The sequence below is a fragment of the Budorcas taxicolor genome, chromosome 7, assembly GCF_023091745.1.
Source record: "Budorcas taxicolor isolate Tak-1 chromosome 7, Takin1.1, whole genome shotgun sequence".
NCBI classification, from domain to species: Eukaryota; Metazoa; Chordata; class Mammalia; order Artiodactyla; family Bovidae; genus Budorcas; species Budorcas taxicolor.
Window position 1 is genome coordinate 31,610,464 of NC_068916.1, and position 16,313 is coordinate 31,626,776.

Sequence of the window (16,313 nt, forward strand, 5' to 3'; positions counted from 1 at the left end):
GAAATAGTTCATAGGCCAGATATGGCTCACAGATATGCTCTTTTTGGCCTGGATAGAGTTTAAAATGTTTGAGCTAGTTGCCATTATTTTAAAATTTACAAATGTCACACAAAATTGTGACTTGGAGTTTCTTTTGCAAAAGTGGAAGATCTGGCCTAGAGGCCATCTTCCAGTGTGGCAACATTGCTGGGATACGTAATAACATTGAAACTGTAGATCAGACAGCCAAGCTTTACTCTTGAAAAGTTGCTCATCAGCCCCTTGTTCAATTCACAATTCACGCTTGATTCTCAGATTCATTTGAGTTTGTGACCTTTTGTGATTCTCACTTTAAAATGTCCCTTTCCTCCATTTTTCTTCTCAACTGAATATTTGAAAATCACTGTGAGGAGCACTTGCTCTCAGAAAACTGAGAACCCAGTTGAAGTCTTTTCTAATGGAGATAATTACTAAAAACATGATATATTTTTTGGTAAAAATTCAGAAGGGAAACTTCCTAGTAAAAATTGAGTCAGGATGAAATACTTGGTTCAAGGAGGTAGGGAAATATCCAGGGCAAAAAAGAAAGAATCAGTGACCTGAGAATGAATTTTAATACATTATTAAAGGGCCATAGGAAATGATAAACCTAGTTTCATAAAGAAACAAAAAAATCAAGAAGCCTGTGTTTAGATCAACCACAGGGGAGATGTTAAAAAAAAAAAGGAAAAAAAAAGAAAAAAAGGAAAAAGAAAAACACAAACAGGCAAGAAATGTGTATGTGGAGAACATCTGAATTTCTTGGAAACATTCCCACAACTGTTTAGTTATTCATTGATATAATAAGAGCTACTTTTCTGCTTTAGACAACAGCCCCTGATTTACCATTAAATGATTCTCCAGATGAAGAATGTTGGATATCTTAAGTTATTAGATACAGAAAGAATCAGTCAATAAGAAGAACCATAAGTAAGCTACTAATAATAAAGACTATTGTTGCCTTTCCAAGATTTGGGCTGGAAATACTTCCTAAGAGACTTATACTTCCTTGTAGGGATTTTAGAATTTGATGACTTTTTTCTTTCTGCCAAGTTGACCACTGCATCAAGTACCATCTACGTTAGTTTAAACTGAAAATGTATAAGAACAGCACAGTAATTCCTTTTCAATAAAGAATGATATATTCAATATCCATTAAATGTTTAAATTTGATGTTTTGATAAAAACGGGGGTGGGGGGCGGAACTACAGATACCCTTGTTTTAGTATTAAATTTTAGACAGAATTACAAATGGATTCATTATTTACTAGTTCCCAGGAACTGCCTTCACACTCTTGATTTACTGTCTCAGAGGACTAACTCAGTGCAGTATCTTTGGCAAAGACTTCCAAGCCACAGTGTTAGTGTCAGAAGTGCAGTCACCAGACTAGTGCCTCCAGGTTGAAACACAATGAAGAATACAGCTGCCCTTGATGGGATGTTCCTGGCCGAGACAGATTGGCGTAAGACAGATGGGCCTCACAGTATCCTGGAGGAAACTTTTTTAACCACATCACCCTCTTACCCTCCAAAAGCCTCAAAGTTGTACCTTAGCTCTACCCACCTCCAGGAGGTCAGTGCCTCCCAAAGCCTGGCTAGTGCTTAAATTGATCATCATTACCATTCATTAGAGACATCAACACCCTTTGTTAATAATGCTCTCTCCACCCAAAGCTGTTTCTGAGGAAAGTCACTGGGAAGGAAGTCAAAAACAGGGCAGAGCCCATAAGGCAGGCTGAGTTTCTGCTATGTGTGAATGAATGTGCTTCTATTTTCTGATACGTGCAGCATGTCTTCTCTGGAGGTGACTCTGGAGATGGGGTCATTTAGGTACATCCACCAGCTGAAGACTGTTTCTGAATAGGGGCTTTTTGTTGCTCTGCTCCCTGCATCGCTCATCCTCCTATGTATAAAGAAGTCATTAAAAAGCTATTGTTATTCATTCGACATCTCTGAGTTTTGTGAACAAGAAACTCTTTCACAGATCAGATGATTTGAGCTTGTTGATGGTTAGAATCCTCCACTCCAACCTCTTATTGCCCAGGAAATATTACCGAGCCTATCCCCGGCTGGAGAAAACCACTAAAAAGAGATGCTGGTGTCTATGAGAAATGTGTTCCTTCTCCGTGTCCCCAGAGCCCAGGCCAAACATAAAATGTGGTTGACAGCTCTTTACTTGCAAACGTTCTTAGCTTGTAGTTTAAATATTTTGCGGTTTCAAGTTTACTGAGAGCCTCCTTCCACCCCACGCCCAATAACTATGAAATAGCAAGGAAGTCAGTGAGAGTATCAACTGCTTTGTTCTCTTTTCCTGTAGTAAACAAAAAGACCTGTATGTATTTTAAGTTACACCTAGCATGGAAAGATTGGAATATTTGATTAAAATAATTCAATTTAAAATCAACTCTTTGAATGCTATTTCCTCCTCTTTCTTGTGCTTCTAGTGGGCTTTTTCTCCTCCCATTGCCTGCGCTCTCTTTCTCTTTGTTTCATTATTTCAAATATTGGTCTGTCTCCACTTAAGTCTAGAAAAACAACCCAACGGCATTAAAGACAAGGTGCTATCTGCAAGGGAGTGAAGGATGTGGCATCCTGTGGTTGACCCCACTGCTAATTTGCTCTAGAGGGGTAAGACAACACAGACTGGCTCAACACTAGTAAAGCATGTCTTACATTTCAACTCCACTATATTCTGGAGAAAACAGGATGAGAAGTGATAGGCCCCGCCTAATCATATGAGTTCTCAAAAGCGGAGAACCTATCCATCTGGTGACAGAGATGGGACAAGGGAAGGAAAAAGGGACACAAGGAGCCATTGCTGATGCAATAGTGGAGGACTGGGGCTGTGTGCAAGCAATGTGGGTGGCTCTAGAAACTGGAGAGGGCAAGGAAACAAGCACAGGGTCTCAGAAGGGACACTGTCTGCTGGCAACTTGATTTTACCCCAGGGTACCCATGTTGGGCTTCTGACTTATAAAATGATAAGATAATTAGCTGGGTTTCTTTAAAGCTGCTTATTTTATGGTATTTGCTATAGCAGTAATAGAAGACTAAAACACCCCAAGAGAAAGATATCAGCACTGTGAATGCAGCCTTCTGAAAACTATTGCTCAACTAAGTTTGGCCATCCTATGACCCAGAATCTTAATAGTCAGCTCAGGGTCACACCCCGCTTTAGTCTCCACTGGAAATACCACCAGAATGACTCCTTTCCAGGGGCCTTGCTGAGAAGCCCCAGTCAGCTCTCTATAATGAGAATTATAGTACAATTCATTCTAGAGTAACAAAACATAAATATTCACATAACGTTACAGAGTGGGTTCAAGGATCTCTGTCTAACTCTTATGAGAACCCTCAACCGGTGTGACTAAAGAAATAATCCTTCAGATTTTGCATTCTCTTCAGTGTGATCTGTCTTTTCTGACCACAAGTCAAGCTTGCTCTTCCCTGTCCTCTTTGACTGTATTCTTTGTTTTGATATATGCATATTTGCAACTGGTAGTTCAGTTAAGCTCAATTCAGTTGTTCAGTTATGTCCGACTCTTTGCGACCCACGAACCACAGCACAACAGGCATCCCTGTCCATCACCAACTGCAGGAGTATACCCAAACCCATGTCCACTGAGTTGGTGATGCCATCCAACCATCTCGTCCTCTGTCGTCTCCTTCTCCTCCTGCCCTCAATCTTTCCCAGCATCAGGGTCTTTTCAAATGAGTCAGCTCCTCGTATCAGGTGGCCAAAGTATTGGAGTTTCAGCTTCAGCATCAGTCCCTCCAATGAACACCCAGGACTGATCTCCTTTAGGATGGACTGGTTGGATCTCCTTGCAGTCCAAGGGACTCTCAAGGCTCTTCTCCAACACAACAGTTCAAAAGCATCAATTCTTCGGTGCTCAGTTTTCTTTATAGTCCGACTCTCACATCCATACATGACCACTTGGAAAACCATAGCCTTGACTAGATGGACCTTTGTTGACAAAGTAATGTCTGCTTTTTAGTATGCTTTCTAGGTTGATCATAACTTTTCTTCCAAGGAGTAAGCGTCTTTTAATTTCATGGCTGCAATCACCATCTGCAGTGATTTTGGAGTCCCTCAAAATAAAGTTAGCCACTGTTTCCACTGTTTCCCCATCTATTTCCCATGAAGCGATGGGACTGGATGCTATGATCTTCGTTTTCTGAATGTTGAGCTTTAAGCCAACTTTTTCACTCTCCTCTTTCACTTTCATCAAGAGGCTCTTTAGTTCTTCTTCACTTTCTTCCATAAGGGTGGTGTCATCTGCATATCTCAGGTTATTGATATTTCTCCCAGCAATCTTGATTCCAGCTTGTGCTTCCTCCAGCCCAGTGTTCAGAAACCTGATTTTAATACATTCTGCTCCAGGTTAACTGACTACATTTCTTGTCAAAGTGCCACATGCATAAGTTTTCACTTCAAATCATGAAAAAGCCTTGTAACTAATCTCAAGTATGCTGAGATTTGTTCCCAGTGTACCTTCCCAATTATCTATATTAATTATCACCATTTTTTTTCCTTTGTCATTTCACCCACACCTATCTTACCACACACACGCACACACATACAACCACTCACATCCATCCACAAACTCATACATACACATCCATTAACATACCCATATTTATCTATACACTTACACCCACACACCCATACACCTTCACACTAACATGCATCCACTCACCCTATCCACACACACCCATGTACCCATTCACTTACATCCACACAATCACTGACACCTATGTACACCTACCCATTCACTTACATCCATACTCATACCACATCTAACAATTCATACATCTATCTATGCACTCACCCCACACCCATCCACTCACATTCATGTACATGCCCACACCTATCCATTTACCATCCTCAATCCTAAAGGAAATCAGCTCCAAACATTCATTGGAAGGACTGATGCTAAAGCTGAAGCTCCAATACTTTGGTCACCTGATACAAAGAGTTGACTTGTTGGAAAAGACCCTGATGCTGGGAAAGTTAGAAGACAAAAGGGGAAGGAGGCAGCAGAGGATGAGATGGTTGGATGGTATCAACAACTCAATGGACATAAATTTGAGCCAACTGTGGGAGATAGCAAAGATCAAGGCAGCCTGGCATGCTGCAGTCCATGGGGTTGCAAAGAGTCAGACATGACTTACAGACTGAACAACAACAAGAATGTTGATTTCCTTAGGAAATTTTATATTTTCTTATAATATGTATAACATACAATTGAAAAAAGATCACAAGTGAAGAAATGTTGAGAACATAAACATTTAACATTCAGAGACTAGGGAAAGGAAGTTCTTTGGTTTCCTAACAGGATCCATTACAGAGTTTACTCAAAAAGCACACTTTTAGTAGGAAAATAGATCCCTCTGATTTACAAAATGTACTTTATACCTAACTTCTTGAGACTATGTATACTACACACTGCCAAACTTTTCCATTCTGAATTTCTGTTTAATGTTGCTTCAAACAGTTGCCACCATGTCCCATCTTATGTTGCTAGTAGCTGACATATATCTAAACATTTTTGCCGAAAATCTTGACAAATACTTCTGCTATAAAATTCTGCTGCATTTAGACAGAGCTTCAAGAATGAAAGAATTTAGGGTGGGATGATTTGGGAGAATGGCATTGAAACATGTATACTATCATGTAAGAAACGAAGTGCCAGTCTATGTTTGATACAGGATACAGGATGCTTGGGGCTGGTGCATGGGGATGATCCAGAGAGATGATATGGGGTGGGAGGTGGCAGGGGGATTCAGGATTGGGAGCTTGTATACACCCGTGGTGGATTCATGTCAATGTATGGCAAAACCAATACAGTATTGTAAAGTAAAGTAAAGTAAAATAAACTAAATAAATAAGTAAATAAATATGGGCATTGTTTTCAAAAAAACAAATGAAAGAATTTATCTCCAACAGTATCTTCCCTCTAAATGCTGAATTAATTCCCACTCCTCTTTCTGTGTGATAGGCTTAGGTTATGCAGATATTAATCAAGGTTTCACTTACACATCTGGGAAACAAAGCTCAGGTTCAAGCAAATTCTGAAATACACTGGTACAGTCTAATTTGCTAAGTAAGAGCAGAAAAAGTAACTCAGCCAAGAATTCAGTAATACTCTCTTAGTTTCCACTTTAAAGTACTTTTGCAACAAATTTAGGTCTGTTTTAAACACTGGCTCCAAAATGTCTATCAGCTATGGAATCTTGGGATATGTAACTTCTCTATGCCTCAGTTTCACTTACATTTTGGAGGAATGATTGATACCTTGCAGAATTATTGTGAGGATTAAAAGTAAGATAAAATGCTTAGCACCGAGTCTGGTAGGGGATAAATATGATATCATAATTGTTACTATATGGTTTTAATAAGGTCTTCTTTCCCATATTTTCAATAATAACACTGCAGGCTTAAAAATGTAATTAGGTGACTATAGATTTTTAAAATTATTCTTCCTGTTTAAAAATAGTCTGAGGAAGTCCTAAGTTTTTATTATGTAGCTAATTCAAAGAACATTTTATTCATATTTCATTAAAAGACACTCCAACCTGTAGTCCTAAAAAGGAAAAAAAATACTGAAAAATTTTGAGAAATATGACTATATTTTCTAAAGTTATCAGATCAAAGCAGTATGAAATATTTCAATTATAGTGCTTGTCATACCGATAGCCCCTGCTAAAGAAACCTGCCCCTTCTCCTCTGGACCAATGGCCCTGGGTAGTCACGTTCTGTAGCATATTATTCAACTCCCAATCCCCAAGCTGACTGTATCAGAGCTTGGGCACTGGACAAACCTATCCATCATAGGCTCATCATAGGCTCATCAGCAGTAGTCTATGACATGCCTGGACATGAACAGATGAACTGATTTAATCACAATTAGTCTCTGGGGAAGGAAAACAGCAATGGCTGCTAAGGCAGTAAAGAAAATAAAGAGTTGTGAAGCTGGAGAACAGAAGCATGAAACATCACAGAAAATAAATTATGCTTAAGAAGAAGAATATGTAGAAGAGCTAAATATTTCTCTAAAGAAGACATATACAGATGGCCAAAAGTTACATGAAAAGGTAATCAACATCAGTAATTACTAGAGAAATGTAAATCAAAACTACAGGGAGATAGCACCTCACACCAGTAAGAATGGCCATCATCAAAAAGACTACAAATAATAAAAGTTGAAGAGCATGTAGAGAAAGAGGAACCCTCCTACACTGTTGGTAGGGATGTAAACTAGTGCATCCACTGTGGAGAACAGTATGGAGGATCTGTAACAAAATAAAAATAGAGTTACATATGATCCTGCAATGGGCTTCCCAGCTGGCACCAGTGGTAAAGAATCTGCCTTTACAAATCCTGCCAATGCAGGAGACATGGGTTCTATCCTTGGGTCAGAAAGATCCCCTGGGGAAGGCAATGGCAACCCCCTCCAGTTTTCTTGCCTGGAGAATCCCATGGACAGAGGAGCCTGATGAGCTATGGTCCAGAGGGTTGTAAAGAGTTGGACACGATTGAAGCACCTTATCACACACACATGAATGATCCTGCAATACCATTCGAGCATATACCCAGAGAAAACTCTAATAATAGGAAAAGATATATGCACCCCAATGTTCACAGCAGCAATATTTACAATAGCAAGCGACCTAAATGTCCATGGACAGAGGAATGGATAAAGAAGATGTGGACTATATATACAATGGAATATCAGTCATAAAAAATGAAATAATGTCATTTATAGCAACATGGATGGACCTAGAGATTACCACACAAAGTAGAGTAAGTCAGATAAAGACAAATATCATATGATGTAACTTATATATGGAATCTTTAAAAATGATACAAATGAAACTTTACAAAACAGAAAGAGATCCACAGATATAGAAAACAAACTTATGGGTTACCAAAGGGAAAAACAGGGGGAGGGGAGTGGCAGATAAAGTAGGAATCTGGGATTAACAGATACATACTACTCTATATAAAATAAACAATAAGGATATACTGTATGGCATAGGAAACTATATTCAATGTCTTATAATAACTATAATGGAAATGTATCTGAAAAAGAATACATGTATGTATTAACACACACACACACACACACACAAATCACCTTGCTGCACACCTGAAATTAACACAACTATTCTAATACAACTGTAAATCAACTACATTTCAATTTTTAAAGATTAAAATAAAGAAGAAAAAGACAGAAAAGGAGGAGATGGAATGATTGTGGGTGAAACAGGGTAGAGCACGGGAACAGGCTAATGACGGATCACTCAGGTGAGCAACTGTGAGGGGCTGCCACTGCCACCTGAGTGCAGAAGACGTACGATATTCTTTAGTCTTTATGTCTTGCAGTATGTCTGGAAAATATGTGTACTCCTGGAACTTTATGATAATTCTACTGGAGAATGGAAGAATCCTCTGTCACAATATCCCAAAGAAGAAATGAGAGATTATGTTCAGATATGACTAAAGTATAAAAAGAAAGCAGGCCATCTCATAAGTGGGAAAGTAGTGACCAGTCAGGGTTGCAGAGTTTGACTGTGGATAGGGCTCTTTCTTCATCTCTCCTAAAAAGGAAAACAGGGTGAGGCTTTAGTTCTACTCAGAAAGAGGCCTACTATAGGGCTGAATAGAGGCCTAGTATAGGGCTGTAGGGTGATTGCAGCCATGAAATTAGAAGATGGTTACTCCTTGGAAGGAAAGTTATGACCAACCTAGAAAGCATATTAAAAAGCAGAGACATTAGTTTGTCAACAAAGGTCCGTCTAGTCAAGGCTATGGTTTTTCCAGTGGTCATGTATGGATGTGAGAGTTGGACTGTGAAGAAAGCTGAGCACTGAAGAATTGATGCTTTTGAACTGTTGTGTTGGAGAAGAGTCTTGAGAGTCCCTTGGACTGCAAGGAGATCCAACCAGTCCATCCTAAAGGAGATCAGTCCTGGGTATTCATTGGAAGGACTGATGTTGAAGCTGAAGCTCCAATACTTTGGCCACCTGATGCAAAGAGCTAACTCATTTGAAAAGACCCTGATGATTGAAAAGATTGAGGGCAGGAGGAGAAGGGGACGACAGAGGATGAGATGGTTGGATGGCATCACTGACTCAACGGACATGGGTTTCGGTAGACTTTGGCAGTTGATGATGGACAGGGCGGCTTGGCGTGCTGTGGTTCATGGGGTTGCAAAGAGTCACACAACTGAGCGACTGAACCGAACTGAACTGATAGGGCTGAAAAGCCAGTGGGGATATTATCTGACTGTTACTGCTGAATAATCAGCAGAAATAAAAAAGAACTTGGTTGAGAAACTCTTTTGACTTTCCTCTATAATTCTGAAGCTTTTATAAAAATTACCTACTAATTATTTTGGTGTTTGGCCTGGAGAACAGAACCCACTCAACTCTTTGGCTAGGAATTTCTCTGGAACAGGTAGTTCTTGCCCTTCGTGAAGCCTGGTTGTTTGAGTCCCCTGTGTTTCCATGCACATGTAGCCTTATAATAAATGCCCTGTCTAAGTACACTTGAGTCCACTAAGAAGGCCTGGGTGGAGTTGGATTTATTTAATAATTCATTCAGCCCAGAATTCTGCCTCTGGCAGAAGAGCCTAGAACAGATATTTTGTGATATAATTTTTGAGTTCCCATTACCACAACCACAGTTAGACATATTTTTAAATAATCCGATCCTTCCATCTACGAGTTAACTAACAGACTACTACAATACATTTACTTCATCTATATACCAATTAGGATTGTGTGTTGTGAATCTGAGTCAGTTGAACTGAGGTGGGCAAATCTACAGCCTGTTATACAGAGTGAAATATTATAAGTCAGAAAAAGATAAACAAATATTGTATATTAACACATATATATAGAATCTAGGGAGAAGGCAATGGCACCCCACTCCAGTACTCTTGCCTGGAAAATCCCATGGATGGAGGAGCCTGGTAGGCTGTAGTCCATGGGGTCGCTGAGAGTTGGACACGACTCAGTGACTTCACTTTCACTTTTCACTCTCATGCATTGGAGAAGGAAATGGCAACCCACTCCAGTGTTCTTGCCTGGAGAATCCCAGGGACGGAGGAGCCTGGTGGGCTGCCGTCTATGCGGTCGCACAGAGTCGGACACGACTGAAGCGACTTAGCAGCAGCAGCAGCATAGAATCTAGGGATTTACCTGGTGGCTCAGATGGTAAAGAATCAGCCTGCAATGAGGGAAACCTGGGTTCACTCCTTGGGCTGTGAAGATCCCCTGGAGGAAGGCATGGCAACCCAGTATTTCTGCCTGGAGAATCGCCATGGATAGAGACGCCTGGCAGACTACAGTCCATGGGGTCACAAAGAGTCAGACATGACTGAGTGACTAAGAATATGACATACAGAATCTAGAAAGATGGTACTGATGAACCTATTTGCAGGGCAGGAATAGAGACGCAGACAAAGAGAACTGACTTGTGGATACAGTGAGGGAAGAAGAAGGTGGGATGAATTGAGAGAGCAGCAATGAAATATGCTGCTGCTGCTGCTAAGTCGCTTCAGTCGTGTCCGACTCTGCACCACCCCGTAGACAGCAGCCCACCAGGCTCCCCTGTCCCTGGGATTCTCCAGGCAAGAACACTGGAGTGGGTTGCCATTTCCTTCTCCAATGCGTGAAAGTGAAAAGTGAAAGTGAAGTCGCTCAGTCGTGCCCGACTGCAGCCTACCAGGCTCCCCTGTCCATGGGATTTTCCAGGCAAGAGTATTGGAGTGGGTTGTAAAATTGACAGCTAGTGGGAAGTTGCTATATAACACAGGAAGTGCAGTCTGGTGCTCTGTGACAACCTAAAGGGGTGGGATGGGGTGGAGGTGGAAGGGAGGTTCAAGGTAGGTGGGGATGTATGTATACTTATGGCTGATTCACACTGTTGTACAGCAGAAACCAACACAACATTGTAAAGCAATTATCCTCCAATTAAAAATAAATTAGAAAAAAAGGATTGTGTATCACTTTTAATAAAAAGACTCCTATTCTAGTCACTTAGAGAAACAGAGGCATAACCTTTTACCTAAGTGAGAAGGTTTTTTTGAAAAAAACAATCAGATTCTCAATAATACCAAGGCTTCAGTGATAGTCTTAGCCTTTCCTTCATGGATGCAACTACTACACTGTTATGATGAAATTATTTGCATTATATGATTCTAAATACTATCTTCATATAGGACAGATGGACCATTCCTAGGGTGTGTTATTATTCTGGACCCTAGGGTGGAAAGGTACAGATGAGATGCACTTAGTCCTCATTTGCTTTCAGTGGGCTTTATAAATTTCTTGGTTTTACTTTTTCTGTTCATTGTTCTTTTCTCCCTGTAGCCTCCTGAAGCTTCCACTTAAGTGTTGTAGTTGTTTCTTCATAGTTCTTCACTTTTCTGATTTTTTGAATCTTATAATACCACAATTATGTGCGAAAATAAAATAGGCTGAAATATCTCAAGACATTATGAAATCAGTATTTGAAAATGTATAGATTTTAAATCTGTTTTGTAAATATCATGTGGAAGTATGACACAATTTCAGACTACAGATTTTTCTCTATTGATTAATTATAACATTCCAGTCACAAAATTAAGACTAACACTAAAAGTTATTAAATTGTTGGTGGATCACATTACCTGTTTTATTTAGACACACAATGGATAGTGTCCATTTCAGTAATTACAGCTAGAACAGTGTTCTTGTGCTACTTATCAGTAAGTTTTTCCTGGGAGTCTCTGCTGAAAAGTTTATTTGGAAACTTTTTGTTACTCATAAACACCCCAACAGCTAAAATAATTAAACTCCACTTGACTCAGTATTCGACATAGGAAAGAGGCTAACTGAAGAGAAAAATGTGGTCTTAATTTTTGCTGACTGAAATGCCATGTGTTTCATATATACTATGGTTCACTTGGAACTGAACAGATAGAGCAGTCCAAGATTTATCATTATTTTAATATTGCACAATCATTTGGTATTTTTGAGAGGAAATGCCACAAAGTGATTCAAATAATGTAAAAACTAATTTCTTACTACACATTTTGAAAAGAGCTACAACATAAATAATTTTTCACAAACTAAATATATGTATTTCCATCCTTTCAGTGAATATATACACTTGGCAAGAGGCTGGAATCTTATTAGCTGTATTTATCATAACTACTCTGAGCATTCTCTTTCTAACTGCTCACACACACATACACACATCCCCCTCTATACATTTTCCTCCATATCCCTTCTAGGTCAAGAGAACAGACTGATAACCCTTGTCAAAATCTTCACTTGACAATGAATCCGTGCCAGGATTCCAGTCCATGTAGCACGTAATTGGTAATGATGTGCTGGATTGTAACTAGGTCAGATGATACTAATAAGAACAACAGTTGGCTAAACATTGAATTCTGAGTCTTTCTCCAACCATGGGTTTCTTCTATTTCCATTCCTCACTACTTTCACTTTGTACATTTCACAGTAGTTTTACTGAGATAACCTTTGACCACATCTTTTGGCCTGGGAGAGGGCCTACCAGTGGTGAAGGGAGGGGAAATGATCATGAGGAAACCTTCCTTTGCCCCAGCTCTCCAACTAACTTCTTGATCTTCTTGTGGGCTTGTATGGGAGATGTGGGGTTGGGAGAGGAGAACAAGAGAAAAGGTAATAGGAACTAGTAGACACTCTAAATATTCATCTGCAATGCGTGACACCTGGGTTCAATCTCTGGGTCGGGAAGATACCCTGGAGGAGGGCATGGCAACCCACTCCAGTATTCTTGCCTGGATAGAGGAGCCTTGAGGGCTACAGTCCACAGCGTCGCAAAGAGTTGGACACAACTGAACAATTAAGCATGGATACTCTAAAAATAGATTTAGCATTTTTTTATCCCCATATAAGTGCCTTTTAATAATTCCACAGAAAAGTAAACATCTCATTTTACACCAGTCACCTTATATTTTCTTTCTGCTCACTTTCTCCTCTCCTGTCCTCTGCTTCTGTGTGTGTTAGTATCTCTCCTTTCCCTATTCTTTCACTCCTGTCTCCGTGCTTCTAGTGATGCTGGATAACCTCATGATCCTATATTAATTCACATACAAACATTCTTCACCTCTGTCTCTAATGTAGCCAGTTATCCCATTTGGATGATTTGCGCACTCTCTCAAGTTTACTGCCTTGCAGGTAAATGGATGTGCCTTGCTGTCCACATGCTCTTTCAGGCACAGCAAGAGAAAAATCACTCCTACCATCTAATCCTTCTTTTTCAGAGCAGACATAGTCACCTACTAAAGTTATAAAACAAATCTTCAACCTCCCCTGACTAAACATCCACGGTTGTGGCGCTATTCTCAAAATAAAGGCCAAATGCTTGAACTTCTATAACCTAAATGAAGTTGCTCAGTCGTGTCCGACTCTTTGCAACCCCATGGACAGCAGCCTACCAGGCTCTGCCGTCCATGGGATTTTCCAGGCAAGAATACTGGAGTGGGCTGCCATTTCCTTCTCCAGAGGATCTTCCCAACCCAGGGATTGAACCTGGGTCTCCTGCATTACAGACAGATGCTTTACCCTCTGAGCCACCAGGGAAGCCCCTGTGCCTCCCTAAGCCTCTGCTTTGGGCTCCCTTAACTCTCTCCTATCTGTACTGTGTTGCATCCTTGTTCACCTCTTGGTTCCTCAAATAAACCAAACTCATTCTTGCTCCGGAGAAGGCAAAGGCAACCCACTCCAGTACTCTTGCCTGGAAAATCCCATGGATGGAGGAGCCTGGTGGGCTACGGTCCATGGGATCACGAAGAGTTGGACACAACTGAATGACTTCACTTTCACTTTTCAGTTTCCACTTTCATGCAGTAGAGAAGGAAATGGCAACCCACTCCAGAGTTCTTGCCTGGAGAATCCCAGGGATGGGGGAGCCTGGTGGGCTGCCCTCTATGGGGTCGCACAGAGTCGGACACAACTGAAGCGACTTAGCAGCAGCAGCATTCTTGCTCCAGGTTAGGGGAGAGATTGAAAAGGAGCCTTGGACATGCTCTTGCTACTGCCTAGAATCTCCCCCCAGCTCTTTGGGTAGCTTTCTTATTTTATTTTCCAGATTTCTATTGAAATGTCAACTCCAACAGACAGACCCTTCCTGACTACTCTTTCTCAAGTAATTTCTTTGTCTCTTCCTAAAACAAACACACACACACAGAAACACACACAGGCACATAGACACTCATGTACCTACACAGACGCATGTGCACACATGCGCATACACATGAACATACCCGTGTATGTGCATCATATAGGCACATGAACACACACACGTACATGTGTACCACTGCCACCACAACTATCATAGTTACATGCAGTTATGACAGTGCTATTTATTTTCTGCACAGCTCTTACAGCATATATTATCACCATTTGTTTGTTTACATGTGTGGTATGGGTTTCCTTTACTTGAATGTAACCTCCATGAACATTAGGGTCTTATCTGCTCTCTGCATAGTCACATCCCAAGCAACTAGTGCAGTGCCGAGCACTGACACAAAACTGCTGCATGTTGAATGAGCCGAGTAAGATTAGCTTGATTTTAAACAGATTTTGAAAACAAAAATCAAGCCCATTAATTAAACAGAAGAATAAAAACAGAAAAGGACTTTTGTAGAGAGAGGATTAAAAGCTACTCTTGTGGTATTTTCTCAAGTATTAGGGATATCTGAGCATCTAACCCTTGTTTAATCTTTCTAATAATACTAACTCAAGGGATTAGTATTTTGCAGCAATCTTTTTGGATCTAACTCCTAGAGTAATGAAAATTTTAAATAAGTAAACAAACAAGGCCTAATGAAACTTAAAAGCTTTTGTACAGCAAAAGATACCATAAACAAAATGAAAAGACAACCAACAGAATGGGAGAAAATATTTGCAAAGAAAGCGAACGACAAGGGATTAATCTCCAAAATATACAAATAGCTCATGCAGCTCAATATTAACAAAACAAACAATCTAATCACAAAAGGCCGATCTAAATATAAATTTCTCTAAAGAAGACATACAGGTGGCCAGAAAAGCACATGAAAAGATGCTCAACATTACTAATTATAGGAGAAATGCAAGTTAAACCTGCAGTGAGCTATCACCTCACACTGATCAGAATGGCTATCATCAAAAAGTCTACAAACAATAAATGCTGGAGAAGGTGTGGAGGGAACCCACATACTCTGTTGATGGGAATGTAAACTGGTACAACCACTATGGAGAACAGTGTGGAGGTTTCTTAAAAACTAAAACCAGAACCACCGTATGATTTCTCAATCCCACTCCTGGGTATATATCTGGAGAAAACAACGCTTCGAAAAAATACACGCACCCCAATGTTCATAGCAGCACTATTAACAATAGCCAAGACATGCAAGCAATCTATTAATAAGTGTGTATCAACAGATGAATGGATAATGAAGATGTGATGCATATATTCAATGGAATATTATCCAGTCATAAAAAAGAACGAAACAATGCCATTTGCAGCAACGTGAACGACCCTAGAGAGTGTAACACTAAGTGACAGACCAAAAAGGACAAATATCATATGATATCATTCATATGTGGAGTCTAATTTTTAAAAATGATACCAATGAACTTATTTATAAAACAGGGTCACAGATTTTGAAAACAAACTTATGGTGACCATAGGGGAAATGTGAGGACTGGGGGAGGAATAAATCAGGAGCTTTGGGCTAATATACTATTTATAAAATATATAACCAACAAGGATGTACTGTATAGCACAGGGAACGCTACTCAATATTCTGTAATAACCTATAAGGGTAAAGAAACTATAAAAGAAGGAATATATGTATAATTGAATCACTTAACTGTACACCTGAAACTAGCACAATGTTGTAAATCAACTATATTTCAATAACTTTTTAAAGGAATTTTCATTCTGGACTTAGAAGTGTCACTATAGTCAGTCACTTGTATCTTCAGATTTTGAATCTGCAGAATCAACCAACATCAGATCAAAAATATTTTTTAAAAGCCCAGAAAGTTCTAGAAAAATGTAACTCGAATTTGCCATACACTGGCAACTATTTACATAGCATTTACTTTGTATTAGGTATTACGAGCAATCCAGAGAGGATTTAAAAGTATAGCGGAGGATGTGTGTAGGTCATAGGCAAATACTATACCATTTTGTATAAGAAACTTGAGCAGCCACAGATTTTGGTTTCAATAGGAAGTCCTGGACCCAACTGCCCAAGGATCTG

The 16,313-nt window shown here is 39.8% G+C and overlaps 1 non-coding gene across 1 annotated transcript; it reads right to left on the bottom strand.

Moving 5' to 3' along the window:
* Window positions 1–13,569: 13,569 nt before the first annotated feature.
* Window positions 13,570–13,641, bottom strand: TRNAY-GUA (transfer RNA tyrosine (anticodon GUA)). Its single transcript has one exon. It is a non-coding gene; the product is annotated as a tRNA-Tyr (tRNA).
* Between the last annotated feature and the right edge of the window lie 2,672 nt (window positions 13,642–16,313).